Below are 19,381 nucleotides of genomic sequence, written 5' to 3'. Positions count from 1 at the left end.
GCTGACAACCTAGCAGCTCCCACTGAAGTCACTCAAACCCTCTGAATATTTTTACATATCTGTAAAAATGGGGGTGATCATTCCTATTGTCTCCCACTGATGTTACATGGCTTCAATATTCAACACCTGTAAAGTTCTTGGACAGTTTCCTATAAAAACCACTGGGCAAATGCAAAGTATTAAGGTATGAGAAACACATGTAAAAGCAGCAATATAAAAAAAAAAAAGGAGCACTTGCCTTTCCACATAGTATATTTCTTTGCATATTCCTCGTCCAGGTATGTATGCCAGCCTCTAGTCAAAAACCCTAAAATGACTATTGGATGGACTTGGGTATCAGATCCATGCCCACTGTTACATCCCAAATGGACAGCAAATGATTCATGGAAGTGTTCATTCTCCCATCATTGATCTGACAAACAAAAATAAGAAGAGAAGCAAATTACCTGCCGGCCCATTACTAATTTAAACTTAGATACCGCACAGGGATATAAAAGGTTTGATTTACACTTTTGATTCATTCACAGCAATATGGATCCAGGCACTGCAGTGTACTTTATGGTTGTGTTGAAGTGATGCCCAGACTCCTGGTATTTTACAGCTTTCTGCAACAAAAATTGCTAATTAAAAATGAAAATACAGTTATTGTTATTGTATTGTTTTTAAAACAAACATACCGTATTAATAGTATTGTACTTTAATATACATAGCAGTGTGGTTTTCATGGGAGTGATCAGAATATTCATAATAGGACAGTTGCAACAAGTGAGTGGTACAATAATCTCAGTTTTGCTTGTACAAACCGAGAAGGTTGCAGAAGAATTATTCTGCAATATTTTTAAAGACCTGCTCACTGCTGGAAGCCTAGTTCTACTTTATATGTTTCAGCTAGTCAATACCTCTAAAACTGCTAATCAGTGCTCGCATAAGTTGCATATTAAGGAGGTTGGTTAATCACTGGAAATAACAGACATGAGCATAACTCAGCAGGCAGAATGCTTGGGAGCAGGCTTGAAAACTCAAAAACCTAGTGCCATAGGACAACACCTTTACTCATGCTGGAGTAAGGTGATACTCTGAAGTGGTCTTATTTAAGTTAAGGGGACTATTGGCAGAGGGCTAAATCCTGTGAGATGCCGAGTGCCAGCCACTTCCACTGACTTCATTTGGGATGATGATGGTAAGTGCCATGCAGGATTGAGGCCAGAGTGGGGTTCTACTTAAAGTGAGTAAAGCCTGCTGTGTTGTGTCCATCCCAATAGCACAGTACTTGCTGGTGTTGTGGTGTTGTTTCTATGCATGAAGAGGAGAAGAGAAATTTCTGTGCATAGGTGCTAGAATTAAGGGTGCTGGGGGTGCCGTTGCACCCCTGGCTTGAAGTGGTTTCCATCATATCCAGGGTTTACAGTTTGGTACAATGGCTCTTAGCACCCTCCCCGCCACTATACAAATTGTTCCAGTCCCCCTACTTCTGCATAGTCACCCCCACACATAGCACCTTCATATGCAATGAGGCCCAGATCCACAGGGATTTAGGGTTTGCAAAATTCAGCACCTAGGAAATCATAGGACCAACACTGCGATCCACAACGCTGAGGTAGGCATCTAAACAATGAACGGGTAGCAATAGGCACCTTAGAATGCAGTCCACCTAGTCAGCATGCTATGCGAGGAGCGGCCTGAGCTAGCCAATGGGAGATGCTGATGACAGGGGTGTGTGCTAAGCTCTTGCGGCACTAAGAAGCCCGGTATTCATAGCCTACACTTGACTGTAATAATCTTTGTACAAACCTGCCTTTTTGAGGCATCATCTGAAAACAAATTAACAGATCGTTAATATTCTTGCATGAGGTCTGTACATGATGTGTACAAAGAGTTATGAATATATGCTGGAATTATGACTAAAATGTGCAACCACCAGGTGTGTCAGGGGAGTTGTTAAACAAAGAACTGGGTGTCTACCTCAATTTGCATATAAGCAGTGAACAGGACCATCAAGACAACAGCAGGAGGAGAAGAGAGCAGGAAACAGAACAATTTGTATTTCAGCAAATAGCACCAGAGGAAGATAGATCACGGAGCTTCCTTCACCACCAGACTCCATGTCACCTTCCTCACAGCATGAATAAACTTTACTTTGAGGGGTAACCCTCAGAAGAATCCATTTCAAAGGTTTACTGGGCTATAAAGACCAGGGGCTGAACCTCAAGTGATAGGCAATTGAATCAACTGTTTGTATACAATATTACTATATTATAAGAATGTATCATGTGAGGTGTTTTCTGAAAGCAAATGACACATTGTTGATTAATATCACAGTGAAATATACTATTAACACTAATATCGATACTTCCAGCCCCCCTACTTCATGATATTGTTTTAAATGTTGTGGCCAAACAGGAAGAAACAGGTTCCCTCCCAAACAGGCAAGAAGGCAGCTATCTACCTGTCTCCTATATAAATTAACTATGGTGGATTCAAAACAATGGAAGCTTCATTTACATGCAATGGAATGGAAAGCCCTCAATAAGGGGGAAAGAGCATAATGTCATCCTGCCTCTTGAAACAAACCATTGAACTTTGGAAGATATAAGCAAAGACAAAAGCCATCTTTGGCATCCATCATTAGACAGACAAAAGGGAACAGAGCTCTTGCAAGCTGAGAAAGATGGGTTCTTCAGCTAAGAAGGGAGGGGGCTGAAGTCTCTGGAAACTGAGTATAGGTTAGAAACCATCTTGACCAAAGCCCGTATCTTGCTAGATTAAGTTTTAGACTTTTAGATGCATTTTCACTTTTATTTGCTTATAACCCTTTTTAATTGGACCAAGTGTGGGGTGCTGTACAAACAAGGCAAGATCATATGAATGCAGTAATATGAAGGAGTCGGGGGGAGGGAGTGACAGCGATAGGAACCTGCTTTGAACACCAGATTCATAGAACTTGATGGTTTTGATGTTCCAGAAACAAATCTATTTTTCATAACATTAAGTCACTGTTTGTTAAGCAGGTTTGCATACATCTGTAAGAACCCTTGGGAAAATATACCATGGATTCCAATTTGTTACAATGCAGCCTTCTGTAATTGTAAACAATGAGCTAAATTTGTCTTTGTTGTAATTCAGCTGACGTCAACAAGTTGCACCAGAGATTCATCCTGTTAAATGTGCATTATATTTCCCCAGCTCTTGCTACTATAATCTTATATTGAAAGAGAACAGAACAACCTTGAGTTTGATTGTTGCAAGTTAGTACAGAAATAACCCTCCTGTCCAATGAAATACTCAGCAGGTACTGCACAGAAAGAACCAAGGGTAAAAAATTTTCTCATTAGCTGAAAGCAGCAGGAATGAACTGGGAGCATCATGGTATATTTGCATTTTATGACCGGAGTTTCATTGGCATCCTAACATTGTTCCATGATATGCTCAGTCTTCCCATATGCATTTCAGAAGTCAGGTTCAGTTCAGGTGTAACAATGTGCAATAGCATTAGTGCAGAGCAAAGAGATTTGTAAAGGCTTGCAACAGATGCCATCATCAGTGTCTACAGGGCAATCAGGGGGGAGGGCTGGAGATGGGGGTAATTAAAGCAACGTCTACATGAGCTGCAATCTACCTAGTTTGGGTACCAATAGCAGTGAAACCATGGCAACACAAAGGGCTAGAATAAGCCCATCTGAGTAAATATTAGAATCCCAGGTGGGTTTGCACAGTCAGGGCTGAACCCATGCTGCCATGACTGTACTGCTACTGGTACCCAAACTAACTAGATTAAAGCAGTGTGTACAATGATTTCATTTTTTTTGTTCCTTGTAGGACTATGTCTATACTACATAGCTTTTAGGGACATAGCTGTGTCACCACAACCGTGCTGCTAAAAGTCACACAGTGTAGCTGCTGTTTGTTGGCTCTCCTGCCAACAAAACACTTCTACACCAATGAGCGGTGTTCGTGTTGTCGACGGGAGAGCACTCCTGCCAACAATGCGCTGTTCACACTGGCACTTGCCACGGCAAAACTTTTGTCTTTCGGCGGGAGGGGAAGAGGAAAGAGGGGGGTTAACACCTCTGAAAGACAAAAGTTTTGTCATTCAATTGCCAGTATAGACATAGCCTAGATCTTGTCCCCCTTTCCTCATTCAGGGTACACATTTATCTAGTTAGTTTCTTTAGGACATGATCCAAAGCCCACTGAAGTCATCACAATGAGTTTTGGATTAGGCCTTTCCTTATTTGATGGATGAGAGTTTATTGTAAGGCATTGCGATTGCATTTCATACAGCATACAGACTCCAACAATTTGTTACATGGCCAGATCATGAAATTCATACACATACTTTCCTCAGTCAAGATTCCCCACTGAAGCTAGGGGACTTTTTGCCAGAAAGAGGGCAGATCCTCAGCCTATTTAAGTCAATAGAGCTATGACAATTTATACCAGATAAGGATCTACACCATGCGCTACAGGATTTGATGAGTAGTATTATCCCATGATGTTCTGAGTTAGTTTTTATTTGTTATATTCATTCTTTTGGAACATAGTCCAAATTTCAGGTAGGCATTGAGGTCACATACTTAGACCCTAATCCAGCAAAGTACATACTTAACCTTACACATGTGTGCAGCCCCATTAAAATCAACTTCAAGGTAAGGACTTCAAGTAAAGCATATTCTTATGGCGGAAGTATCTCTTTAGCTACTACAGCAATCAGTGCTATGGAAACAACCGAGAGAGACAGCATACTCCCATATAGCATCAAAAGATCAAGGTTAGAATAAAAACCTGTCAGAACTAAAGTTTAAAACAGTAGAGACGTGCTGGCAATAAGGGAAGCATTTTTGGCTTCCAGAGTTGCTTTTCCCTTGTGATTCCGCTTCACCCCATTTATATGTTCCTTTTATATCTTACAGCATTTTTTCCTATTTTTATTTTACTCTGATTCTTATAATAACCGCATCCCTCAGCTTCTTGTTTTACTTTTTATATTCCCACCTTGCTTTTTGCCTATCAATTTGCTCTTTTCCTGCAAGCTAGACAGGTAGGAAGCCAATGTAAAAGTTACAAATTTGCCACAGTCTTAAGCACCTAATTTATCTGCTGTGTAATTTTTGTCTGTCGAAAGGCGCAGTTTTCCTTAGTTTCACCTCCGTTCATCGATTCTGGGGTCCTGACAGATTCTGGTTGCAGGAGCTTGCCAGTGGAATGACTTCTTAGGCCTTGTCGACACTACGGGGGGTAAGTTGGCGTGAATACCGTAGCCGGAGTCCGCATAGCTTAGGTTGATTTACCGCAGTATTAACACCGTGCTGAGTCGACGGGAGACATTCTCCCGTCTACTTACCTTATGCTTCTCGCTCCAGTGGAGTAGTAGAGTTGATGGGAGAGTGACCTACGATTGATTTAGCAGGTCTTCACTAGACCTGCTAAATCGACCCCCGGCGCATAGATCGCCACAGCATTGAGCTCCAGTACCTGGAGACGTGCCCTCAGAGACGTTCCTGTTCCATCATAAATACCATCATGGCTGCTAGGAAAGTGAAGGTGCCAGCTGGCTTGCTTCTTCTGTGTGTTCTTCCCTTGTTTCTCAAGAGGAGAATTCAACCACTTCAGGAAGCCGGCACAAGGCTTCACAGAGCTGTTATTCTTAATGTAGATCTTAGGTTTCTAAACACCCGCCCCACACACACACACACACACACACACTCTCTCTCTCTCCTGACACCCTAGGATGTGAACTCCTCAGTCATTCATGATTGAGGAAGGGCATTATTATCTCCATTTTCAGATGGGGAACTGAAGCAGAGCGATAACACAGGGTTTACCTGCGGTTACCCAGCAAGTCTATGGCTGAGCCAAGGAATGAATCCAGATCTCCTGACTCCCAGACCAGTACCTAAGGCATGAGATCATCTTTCCTCTTAGCAGCTTGTATGGGCCGGCTGTCCAGGAGGCCAAGGACTATAGCATTCAACTAGGCAGCTCTCTCCTGATCATGAGACAATGTCATGAAAGGGCTAATATGGACATGAGGGACTACTTAACCTGCCTGCTTGCACCTGGAGAGTGGGCCAAGCCCAATTAGAGATAAAGCCCAGCTGCAGGAGAGCTGGATCCTCTCTCCCCCCGCACACACACCCAAAAAAGGAGCGGAGTGACAGCTTGACACAGCAGTGCAATGTGAAAGGGAGCCCAGGCTGCTGGGTCAGGGGGCTGAGTGGTTTCCCCGTGATAGGTGGCACCCTGGGGGGAACCTGTCACAATGGCATTACTACTTCTGTTCCTCACTTGAGTGAAATTGGGAGAACAATGGAAGACTGAGCTGTAGTGACTCCTGCAGTTGTGATGGCATTCAGAAGCATGCTTTGAAGGCAGTGATCACTTTGGATGTCTCATAACACTTTGGCATGTCCCTCTGCGTCAATAACTGTTCTCTCACTAAATCCATTGTTATACAATGAAAGCTGCAAAGAAAAGGTGACATGCTTGATAGTTCTTAAAGGCAATGGACATGAGTGCAGGGAGCCAGGGGAACACAGACAGGAAATCCTTCAGAGAGATTTTGCTTTGGATTATACAGAAATAAGCCTGGCTTAATGAGATGATGCTCCAGCCTGCTGGATCCTTGCAATAGGGCTATGTTCCAAATGCCATTGTTAAGACAAATAGCGGGCTTTCTGACATTACAGTAAGTCAGTTTCACTAGCTGTCACTGGGAAAGAGAACTGTAGTATCTTTCAATAAGGTAGACTAAAAGCATGTGTTATAACAGAAAAACCAGCCTGATACTTGTACCATCTAGGTTCTTATACTAGTGCCCATCACCATAGTGTCTGAACACTAGTTTGATCTTCTTGATGCCTATAATCCATCATGCTGCTTATTCCGATTTCTTTATTTACAGCCTCACTAGCCTAGGTAGAAGAAATAGCAGTGTATCAAAATAATTTGAGGTCAATTAAATGAAGCATTAAAGTTTTTGGATTAGAGGATGGTTTTGTCCATGCAAAAATGGCAAGGAGAACAATAACTAGCCTCAGAGGGCTCCCTCTCTGAGGCCAGAGAAGAACAGAATCAGAACAGGAAACATTTAAAATGTCCTCCTCATTAAACATGCATGGGGAAAATTCTTCTTTCATGTTACTGGGGGAACTCCACTGAAGTCAATGGAGTTGCATAAGTGGAAGTGAGAGGAGACTTTGTTCATAAATAGGAAGTTTTATTCCCTTGCACACGACAGTTAGCCACTTGAAAGTGTAAAAGGATTCTCAAAGTTGATTGAAGTGAATTACTAAGTCCTTAATTGACCAAAAGCTCACTGTCATCAACATGGTGGTTGTGCTCAATTTTTTTAATTAAATTAAAAAAAAAACAGCACAGATTTTGGCCCTAAAATTTCAATAAATTGCTTTTTCTCTTCAATATAATTGTACAGTTATAGATAATGTTGCAATTAAGTTTCTGGGTTATCTACTGCACCCTTTGATTGTATGCAGAATTATCCTCTGCTACAGCTTCAAGATTCCTAGTCAAAGCTCTTCTGTAAGATTACATGTATTCCATGGTGCTCTTACTGATGATGATGCACAGAGTTCTACCATTTCTGGAATTGATCTTTGTATTTTTATAGGCTCCTCATTTTGCAGTCTCCAAAGCCCAGCAGATACGTTTTCCATACTCTTGCACTAATGCTAATTGAAGAACTAGAGTGGATGTGATGGATTACACAGAAAGATCTTGTACAAGCCTCTAACATGCTCCCGGCATGTCACTCTTTCAATTAGATATATAGCTTTACTGGCTTTTCAATTTTATCAGGTTAGAGCTACACAAATTGATTCTAGCTCCTTCTCTTATACTCAAGTTATACAAGAGAAGTTGTATAAAGATCAAGTGGCAGTATCCATGGTGAGCTATAGAAAATTTATTGAAACAGTAAAATGGACGAGGAAAGCTATTAAGGAAATCTGGATATTATTAGTAAACATATTGCAATTAAAATGTTGTTCTTTGCCTCATTATGGAACAGTAGGAAAAATGTTCAAAATGATGAGAGAATGTTTATTTTTATGGGTAACCAGGCCTGCATATTTTTTCCCCAATAAATATCAGTCTATAAATGTATTTACTGAAGTTTTACTGCTGTGTCATGCTTTATAACAGGCTGTCACTGTTACTACTCTATTTAGGGTATTATAATATCACTATAGTATTTAAGCACCTTCCATTTAAAATCAAGAGCAATAGTGAAATCCCCCAAATGGATTCATGCAGTCTCTGTCATTTCCCCCTTTATGAGGGAAGGTTGTTGTGGTTTTTAGAATCTTTATCTACTTTCTCTAGCTATATCTGTACCTATCGATTGGTCCTGAAGTCTTTGGTCATATGAAGAGATGCCACGTATTACTATGATTAATGTGCCAAATTCAGTGGTGACATCAAATGGCAGTGGACGTGCTGTGGTGAGGTCAGAGGCAAAGCAATGTATAATTAACAGATTTTTTGTATTCTCTCAAATCTACATTCAGCCCAGACATAAGTGGATGGACTGTTGTTGAAGTCACAGAAAGAAAGGCCAGTACAAATAATGTGCACCCTTCAAGCCATCAAGAGTGGGCTTAATGGTGCATAGGTGTGTTGGCCCTCTGTCAGGGAGGGAATTTCACACATGATGTGAACGTGATTTCAGGAGTAAAAGCAGAGGTTGACTTTTTTTTATTCACTTTAAAAAAAATCATTTCGTTGTATTTAGTCATAGGTTTTATGACAGCAACTTTATCACTCAATCTTTCAGAAATAGGGAAAAACACCTTTTAATTTGAGTTCCAAATAGTCGAGTAGCAAGAATTTCTTGTATACTACTTCACTAAATTAACTGGTACTTAAGTAAGACTCAAAGACACTCCAAATCTGTACTGGCAGCACTGAACTCCTTTTCATGTACTGCTAGAAAGGACCATGTGTCCTTGTTGCTAACTTGTAAAACCTGCAGTCTGATTCACTGAACTTTGAAAGGCTTTGCAATCTTTATTAACCATCTGCAAACACATCTCTACGGATTATTTTCTCGCCCTTTCAAATATTAATTGCAAATGATAAACACAAGAACTACATATATGTTAACTGGGTTTAAAATGAGGGTGACTGTATAAAACAGGTGACAAGCAACAGAAAAGTAATATTCTATCAGAATGACCCAGATGTGGCTGTCAGTTGAAAACACCACAAGAGAGACAATGTTTTCTGCTACAGCTTTCATAAATACAAAAATAAAATTAAATTAAATTAAATTAAATTAAATAAATAAATAAATAAAGACCAAAAGTGTCTTTCCTTGGAACAGTGAAGTTTCTGTACAGTACCAATTTTCTCTACCGCTAACAATGGGTCCCCAGTCATACACACAAGCCAAGTAATGAATATGTCATTTCAAAGCAGTATGGAATAAAAGTCCTTGTGCAGTACTGTTATATGAGATAACTCAGGTCAACAGGAAGCTCATGGGCTTACATTAAAAAAATGTAAGCCTTCCAGTTAAAAAAATAGTCTCATGCTACTTATAGCTGAACAAATTAAACTCCTCTGAATGCTAAGTGGGCACTGACACTTTTGGCATAACATCCCAAATCCACAAAGTGACATTTGGTGGTTCAGTTACCCTGAAGAGGAGGCCATTAAACATCCTGTCATTTAAGCCCAGTTCCTCAAAGACACCTAGTCACCTCACTCCAATTGATTTAGATGGGAGTGAGATGCCTAAATATGTTTAAGGATCTGGGCCTTAGTGTGTTCTCTTCCAATTGTCTCACATCCTCTCCCACTTTGGCTTAGTTGGCTACAGGCCTCATTATTAACCATTTTACAGGATAGATAATTTAAGGTATAGAGATGTCAAGTGACTTGCTAAAGACCACACAAAAGGCAGTGGCAGAGCAAGGAACAGAACCCAGGTGCCGGACTTCTGGCCCCATGAACTCATTTCAGTTTCAATGGCTTGGTTCATCTCTTTATATCAACATACTATGTGTAAATGCCAAAGCAAAAGCAAACAAACGATAAAGAGGTCCAGAGAGTGTAATCAACACCTTCTAAGAGCTCCAAAGCCATCTATCAAACCTTATTGAGCCTTCTGCTTTGTGTACTTATGCTAAATTGCCCCATCGCTCAGATGAAAGGGTGAACTTGGGATCCATTCAGCGTTTTTAATTTCCCCAAATGCATTGCAATTACAGAAACACCTGGTCTGAATAATTTCTCTCAAACTCTATTGTCAAAATTCAGTGTTCAACAGACCTAAAAATTTCACATCAGTCTTCAGTATTAATAATGCACATCCAATGGACCCATGTGTCTTTAGTTAGCATCTTAGGCAAGGCACAACTGAAAAGGAGAAAGAGATTTGTAAAGCTGCTCATGATGAAGCAATGGGAATTCCAAATATGGATAAATTTATGGCTTATCCAAACCTTTTTGTTCTGGTTGTAAAGCTGGAATTGTCTTTTTGGAACCGAGTAGTTTTCACCACTGACATGAGAGCCTGTTATCCAGCAGTGTGTGGTAGGACTAGCAACAGCCTTAAAGGTATATGAAGAGACTGAATCAAAAAAGTTGGCATAAATGGACGATGTGGTATTGAGGGGATTCTCATACCATATGTCTTCAACACAGTATACTTTTTACTTCTTATAACTTCTAAGTTATAATTCTTAGTGCTTCATAATGGGTGTGTTGATATTATGACCAATGAGGTTCTCTCATATGGTAAAGAGAAAGGAGCGTGTTCGTAAGTAGGAGTGCCAGAAACTCCTGAATTCTAATCCTGGCTCTGATATCAATTCCACTTGAGGCATTGGATAAATCAGCAAAATCTAGGGTTTGACACGCTGAACTGGGAGTCAGACAGAATGTGCTAGATTTCCAGTTCTCCTCAGACATGCTGTCTCATCTTGGGCAAAGGTTTCCAAAGGAGTCCACTCATTTTGGATGAAGACAATATCGGAAGGCAACAGCAGCCACACAGGGTCTCTGAAGAGCATCCTTCTGACAGCCAAAAGTGGAGAAAATTGTAATTAGTAGATGTTTAAAAATGTTGGCTTTCACTTCTGTTCACCTCAATCTCCCATCAGTTGAGCAGGAATAGTACTTACCTAGTTCACCTGGGGCCTTGTGAGAGCAAACATTTGTAGAGGATTACTACATTTAATGCAGGTTTCATGAATTAATGTCTATTCACTCTGATTCTGTCATGGAGGGTGATAGAGATATGCAGGAGTAATATTGTTATACAAGCCATTTACCCTCAGTCTCAGCTCTCCCTTCCTGATGGAGATCACTACAGGATATTGTACACTGGAGACAAAAACCTACTCCAGCAGTAAACAATGTATTGCTTACTGGTAAATAATGCATTTTACATACATTACAGCAATAGAATGTATCATGCTGCAACATACAGCCAAGATTGATGTGCCCTTTAAAAGCCAGTAAATAAAATAACTGCAATAACTAATTGACAACTGATGACTGCAGTTATTTTGATGCACCAGTGTCAGGAAGAGGAATCCTTCCTCTAATATTATAGACACAGAAGGAGCCCTTTTCTGGGTTGCTTTATTTTTTTATTATTTCTTTTTAAAATCAAACATACAGAACCTCCTTGATTACCACTAGTGATGAAGAAATCCATTGCAAGTTACTGAATGTTATGATTTAGCAAACAAATCTAAGAAATGCACTGATGGTGCCTCAAAGGGCATCGTTGTCATTGATTTGATGAGAGCAGCTAAGTGTTAATTATGTCAGTATTCTAGTAAGTGGTCTCAGATATTTTGCAAAAGTAATAATGCTTTAATAAAGCCCTAAGTGCTTTGGAACCTGAGAAACTGCCTCTCTCCTTGTGACAGACTGCCATAGCTGATCTCAGTTGAGGCACTGAACGGGGAGATACAAATAAGGAGATAGGGTATTCTTTGCTTGGGGAGTCTTCTACTGCAGAACTCACTGCTCTCTTTGGTCAGCCAGAGCCCAAATTTGACAATCTTCCAGACATGCTGCAAAGCCCATCTTATGTCTCTCTTCTCTAAGACTGTTGGGGAGAGTATGAGCTGAGGTGGAGATATTTATGAGTAGATCTTTTTCCTTATGCTGTGATTTTAATTTATGGCATAGGTGCTCAGAACACAGCTGGGTGACTAGAGTTACGCTTTAGAAACTTGATCCAGGGACCAGGGGGACACATAAACAAATAAATGAGGTCAGACTGTCTCTATCTATTTAGTCTACTCTGGGAAGTAGGGGGAGACTCATTTCATGTAGGCAAGTTATGGGATGTACAGATTAGCTAGGTGCAACTAGCCAAGTTTTTAAGCGTACTCTATGAGACTGATTTACAAAAAGTCAAATTTCTCTTCAGTCTTGGAGCTCAAGCATGTTTAATAATTGCTTCATCTCCCCTGTTTCAACGAGGCAGGGACTAACGGCTGTACAAAACCCCCATTGATCATAGCTGAAGCAGCTACAGGATCTACATTCTGCAACTTCAGATTCCCGTGGATGATTGAGAAGTGTGGTGAGACATTTATCTCCCTTCATTATCCAACATCACTGATCAAGCCTCAACTCCACGTTCATTTGGTATTTGATAGTCAAAGCCATTGTCTGTTTTTCTTTTTAACATTTCAGAGAGGCTCAAGGGCTGGATATTTCCTGTCATAGCTGAGGGAAAGTGATAGGAATGGGCAAACCACCAAGGATTCAGAGTTTGTTCAATAAGAGGCAGACAAACATCAAGACACCTCCTTCTCCAAAAGAGTCCCTTCATTATAAAGTGTTTGAAAGCCGGATCTGGAGCCCCTCTCTATATAGCACCCAAAAGTTCAGATGGTGGCAGAAGCCAGCAGGCTCCCTCCTTGTTACTGATGCTGATTCTTTCAAATATTAGATTCTGCTTCCACTGAAATCAATAGGAGTAGGCCCTAGGTTTTGTGGCATACATCCATGTCCCGAAGTGCATGGCAGACTATGCAACTGAAGTCCAAGAGCTATTCAAATCTGATGAACGCTAATGCTTCAAAGAGTTTCTAGACTCAGTGGCACAGCATTATGGGGATATCCCCCCAATTTAAACTGATATTGACATCACCACCATAGAACTAGACCACGTGCACATGATTCCAGCTCAACCTAGAAAATCAGTTCTGTGCTAGAGATGGAAAGAGGACTGAACTATTATGAAAAACAGAACAATAGACAAGTTAGGATTTGGCTTGAGGATACCCAATCAGACTCTAGATATGAGACAAGCATTGCCTGGCATTGATTCGAACAAACGCTTCATCTGAACACTGCAAACAGAGAGATTCCTATGGCTCTCTTATGATGTACTTGCATGGAGAGTGGACAGCAATGATTACTTACTACAGAGTTTAAATGTGCTCGGAACCAGGGGTTTGATTTGGGCCACATCTCTGAGCTGGCACATCTGAAAGAACAGAGGCGTCCACCCTCACTGTGAAAAGCTCCTAGAGAGAAAAATCCCTTGAAGCATCTTTATTACAAGAGAAAGATACTGAGGCAACTGTTCTAGTTTATGGACTAGAATAGTAGACACTGCCCCACTTCAAGGGCTGCTAGCCACTGGATTCGTATAATCCAGATCCAGTAGTCCCTTCCCCAGTGTTGTTATATTCTGAGCCCTCATGGAGCCAGTCCCCAGCATACAGAGACCCATTCTCGTATTCACCCTACTTGTGTGGCTACTTCAGCAGTGCCCTAAGCTCCTGCACAAGAAAACTACGGGGTTCAGTATGGTGCAGGCCTTTTGTGGGCCTTTCTATCAAGAGGGGAATTCCACTTGGGATAATGGCTAATAGCAGCCAGGGACAAGTCTACAACCCATAAACATTGACTAATGTCTCTTTTGGATGGGAGGTAAGATGCCAGCTGACTAGAGCTGGGCTGATGCTGAGTGCTTTTGATAATCCTTCCCTAACGGACCTTAAATATGGGTTTTCATTTTTTAAGCTTGCCTTAATTAGACCATTATTTAATGTTTCCCTACCCCCCCCCCAAATGTTCAAAGCCTGGCACTGTTAAGATGCAATATGCATAAGAACCCATCATTTAAAACCAGAGAAAACAGCATTATTAAAAAGGTACCAAATTCATCCAAATCTGGGGGTAGGGGGGAGAAGGATAGTGCAGGAGGAGAAGGGAAAGGAAAAAAGAAAAGAGGGAGGAGTCAGTATTAACATGGCTGCATGGCTCATGCTAATAAGGTGCTTGGTAGAGTTGTCTTTGAGATGTTCCCCCTCTTCGTGGTCTAATCCTATAATTCATATGCAGGCAAAATTCCCATTGACTTGGATTTTACTCCTATAAGGAATCTAGGTTCAGGCCCATTATCTACTTAATTGCTTAGCCCACAAAATACAGGAGCTCTAGTATTCAGGCAGCAGGATGGCTGGAGGAGGTGCACAAGACCTCTTATTAATTGCAAAACCATGGTTAAAATTCAGTCTCCTCAGGCTTCTGGAAATGTTTGGTTCATACGGAGCATGCTCAAGTCTGGAGAGGAAAGATGAGTGCCACAGGTGCCAACTTTCCAATGTGTCAGGGGGGTGCTCGACCCCTGGGTCTGCCCCAGGCCCCACCCCCATTCCACCCCTTCCCCCAAGACCCCACCCACCTCTTCCCACTCCTGCCCCGGCCCCGCCCACCTCTTCCAGCCCCATTCCACCCCTTCCCCAAGCGTGCCATGTCCTTGCTCCTCCCCCCACAGAACCTCTTGCATTCCACGAAACAACTACAAGTTGGCACCTATGATGGGTGCAGTGGTGAAGGGACTAGCTTAGGGAATGAGCAACTTGAGTTCACTTCCTTGCTGTGCCACAGACTTCCTGTGTGATCTTGGGCAAGTCACAGTCTATCTAAGCCTTAGCTCCCCATCTGTAAAATGAGGGTAATAGCACTGCTCTGCCCCACAGACATGTTGTGAGGATCAATACATTCAAGATTGTATGGTGCTTACTATAGTGATGGGGGCCATATAAATATCTAAGATAGAGAACATATATATTAGCATATTCATTCCCATACTAACATGATATCATCTCATTTGCATAGTAACATGATTCCTCTCTAATTTAGTTTCTTTCACCATACACTGACTTTTTCATTTTAAGCACCCCAGCCCTCAAAAAAACGAAAAGCAAACACCAACCGGCTACAAGCTCCCACTCATATATATACACTCTGAGAGGATGCTTATGCACCTGAAAACGTATTCCTGTTTTCACTGGACATGAGAAACACACAGAGACCGAAGGATTTACTCAAAGACTAAATTGTGAGTAAATCCATTGGCAACAAAGCCAACATTTGACTCAGGCACAGATAAGCATGCACACTGTGCAAAGAATGAGCCTATATGTTTCCTTAATAATAGTAATGTGGCTTTGTGCAATGCTACATGATGGAATGGGACCTGTCAGTCCATTTACAAATGACTTACAAGTTCAAGGTTATTTCTTTCTTTGTAAGTCAGTCTTGCACTGTCAGCAACTTAGACAAATGTGCTAATCTGCATATGCAGCCATTCCATCAGGACATTCTGCCATACTCAGGTCTATAAACCTCAGAAGTTTCTTAATGCTTAGCTGGGAAAAACTCCCCTCTTGTAACCATCAAGTTTTTCACCCATGAACTCTCACATTTATCAGACGACAAGTTTGGAGACAATACAAAGTTGTTCAAGACAGTTAAGTCCAGAGCTGACTGCGAGAACTACAGAGGAAAAATCATAAACTGAGGAAGAGCTCATTGTAGCTCAGAAGTTGGTCTAATAAAAGACATTACCTCACCTGCCATGTAAGAGCAACAAAATGGCAGATGAAATTTAACACTGATGAGAGTAAAGTAATGGACACTGGAAAAAACCATCCAAATACACATATATAATAATGGGTTCTAAATTAGCTGTTACCACTCAAGAAAGAGATCCTAGAGTCACCCTGGATAGTTCTCTAAAAATTTCAGCTCAACGGGAAGCAGCAGTTTAAAAGGCTAACAGATTGTTAGGAACTATTAGCAAAGAGAGAGAAAATAAAACAGAAAATATCATCATGTCACTATATAAATCCATGGTGTGTCCACCCTTTGAATACGGTTCTGCAGTTCTGGTCACTGCATCTCTAGAAAGATATAACACAACTGGTAAAGGTTCAGAGAAGGGCAAAAAAGCTGATGAAGGAAATGGACTGGCTTCCATACAAGGCTAGACTAAAAAGGTTAAGACTGTTCCGTTTAGGAAAGAAATGATTATGGGCAGATATGATAGAGGTCTATAAAATCATGAATGGAGTGCAGAAAGTGAATGGAGAAATGTTATTTATGCCTTCCCACCATCTAAAAAAAATCACAAAAATTAATTACCCAATGAATTTAATAGGCAGCAAGTTTAATACAAACAAGATAAGAGGAAGTACTTTTTCACACAACACACAAACATATTTATTATACATACACCATAAGCATTAGAATGCAGCTACCAGACCAAAAAGCAAGATGCTTTCCCACACTATTTTATTTCACCTGTAACAACCTCCTGTTTCGCCTTTGAGGCTTAGACACCTGCCCTGAGAATCACTAGACCAGCTCTTGGCTTGGGGACTGGCTAGAGCCTAGCACAGAAATGACTCATCAATGCATGTGGCTTAATCAGGCTCTAGTTCAATGATAACTCATCATCTTCCGCCGACATGCACGGGCTGAAATTGTGGAAAAGCAGCATCACTTGCCCCATAACCTCAGCTGTGCAGAACACAATGCCATCCACAGTCTCAGAAACAACTCTGACATCATAATCAAAAAGGCTGACAAAGGAGGTGCTGTCATCATCATGAATAGGTCGGAATATGAACAAGAGGCTACTAGGCAGCTCTCCACCACTTTCTACAACCCATTACCCTCTGATCCCACTGAGAGTTACCAAAAGAAACTACAGCATTTGCTCAAGAAACTCCCTGAAAAAGCACAAGAACAACTCCACACAAACACACCCCTAGAATCCCGACCTGGGGTATTCTATCTGCTACCCAAGATCCAGAAACCTGGAAATCTTGGATGCCCCATCATCTCAGACATTGGCACCCTGACAGCAGGATTGTCTGGCTCTGTAGACTCCCTCCTCACACCCTACGTTACCAGCACTCCCAGCTATCTTCGAGACACCACTGACTTCCTGAGGAAACTACAATCCATTAGTGATCTTCCTAAAAACACCATCCTAGCCACTATGGATGTAGAAGCCCTCTACACCTTCATTCCACACAAAGATGGACTACAAGCCGTCAGGAACAGTATCCCCGATAATGTCACGGCTAACCTGGTGGATGAACTTTGTGACTTTGTCTTCACCCATAACTATTTCACATTTGGGGACAATGTATACCTTCAAATCAGCGGCACTGCGATGAGTACCCGCATGGCCCCACAATATGCCAACATTTTTATGGCTGACTTAGAACAATGCTTCCTCAGCTCTCGTCCTCTAACGCCCCTACTCTACTTGCGCTACATTGATGAGATCTTCATCATCTGGACCCATGGAAAAGAAGCCCTTGAGGAATTTCACCATGATTTCAACAATTTCCATCCCACCATCAACCTCAGCCTAGACCAGTCCACACAAGAGATCCACTTTCTGGACACTACGGTGCTAATACACGATGGTCACATAAACACCACCCTATATTGGAAACCTACTGACCGCTATTCCTACCTACATGCTTCTAGCTTTCATCCAGATCACACCACACGATCCATTGTCTACAGCCAAGCTCTACGATATAACCACATTTGCTCCAACCCCTCAGACAGAGACAAACACCTACAAGATCTCTATCATGCATTCTTACAACTACAATACCCACCTGCTGAAGTGAAGAAACAGATTGACAGAGCCAGAAGAGTACCCAGAAGACACCAACTACAGAACAGGTCCAACAAAGAAAATAACAGAACGCCACAAGCCATCACCTTCAGCCCCCAACTAAAACCTCTCCAATGCATCATCAAGGATCTACAACCTATCCTGAAGGATGACCCATCACTCTCACAGATCTTGGGAGACAGGCCAGTCCTTGCTTACAGACAGCCCCCCAACCTGAAGCAAATACTCACCAGCAACCACACACCACACAACAGAACCACTAACCCAGGAACCTGTCCTTGCAACAAAGGCCATTGCCAACTCTGTCCACATATCTATTCGGGGACACCATCATACGGCCTAAGCACATCAGCCACACTATCAGAGGCTCGTTCACCTGCGCATCTACCAATGTGATATATGCCATCATGTGCCAGCAATGCCCCTCTGCCATGTACATTGGTCAAACTGGACAGTCTCTACGTAAAAGAATAAATGGATACAAATCAGATGTCAAGAATTAACACATTCAAAAACCAATTGGAGAACACTTCATTCTCTTTGGTCACTCGATTACAGACCTGAGAGCGGCTATCCTTCAACAAAAAAACTTCAAAAACAGACTCCAACGAGAGACTGCTGAATTGGAATTAATTTGCAAACTGGATACAATAAACTTAGGCTTGAATAGAGACTGGGAATGGATGAGTCATTACACAAAGTAAAACTATTTCCCCATGTTATTTCTCCTCCCCACCCCACCCCCCACTGTTCCTCAGATGTTCTTGTTAACTGCTGGAAATGGCCTACCTTGCTTGTCACCATGAAAGGTTTTCCTCCTTCTCCTCCCCCCCCCCTGCTGCTGGTGATGGCTCATCTTAAGTGATCACTCTCCTTACAGTGTGTATGATAAAACTCATTATTTCATGTTCTCTGTGTGTGTATATAAATCTCCCCATTGTATTTTCCACCAAATGCATCTGATGAAGGGAGCTGTAGCTCACGAAAGCTTATGCTCAAATAAATTTGTTAGTCTCTAAGGTGCCACAAGTACTCCTTTTCTTTTTGCGAATACAGACTAACAGGGCTGCTACTCTGAAACCTGTCATCACCTTACAGTTGACCTAATTATATTCCCCTTGAAATCATGGCACATAATTAGGCCAATTCTCTCTGCTATTAAAAATCCCATCCTTAGCCTTTTACCCCTTTATTTGGCATATGCACTAAGGGAACACATTTTCCTTAGATGTATTCATATTCAAAACATGACCATTCTATTGCAATTTGTTTACTACAAATTGATTGTGAACAATCCTGTGAATATCTAGCCTTTGCTGCTCAAGGGGTGTTGAGTAACTGCTGTTGATCAGGTAATTAACAAGGCTCTTGTTCTCTTCCACTCCCTGAATGGAGAGTGCTAAAGCTTTTCTGGTTTAGATACTCATGACTGCA

General features: G+C 41.5%; 1 long non-coding RNA gene across 1 annotated transcript; it reads right to left on the bottom strand.

The window, feature by feature from the left end:
• Positions 1–244: 244 nt before the first annotated feature.
• On the bottom strand, positions 245–19,063 carry LOC122456819. The gene is made up of 3 exons (XR_006275905.1): positions 19,039–19,063; positions 16,588–16,743; positions 245–412 (listed from the first exon to the last, which is right to left on the bottom strand). It is a non-coding gene; the product is annotated as an uncharacterized LOC122456819 (long non-coding RNA).
• Between the last annotated feature and the right edge of the window lie 318 nt (positions 19,064–19,381).

Source organism: Dermochelys coriacea, chromosome 15 (genome assembly GCF_009764565.3).
Source record: "Dermochelys coriacea isolate rDerCor1 chromosome 15, rDerCor1.pri.v4, whole genome shotgun sequence".
NCBI classification, from domain to species: domain Eukaryota; kingdom Metazoa; phylum Chordata; order Testudines; family Dermochelyidae; genus Dermochelys; species Dermochelys coriacea.
Note: the sequence above shows the minus strand (reverse complement) of the source record. Positions and strands in the feature narration are given on the sequence as shown.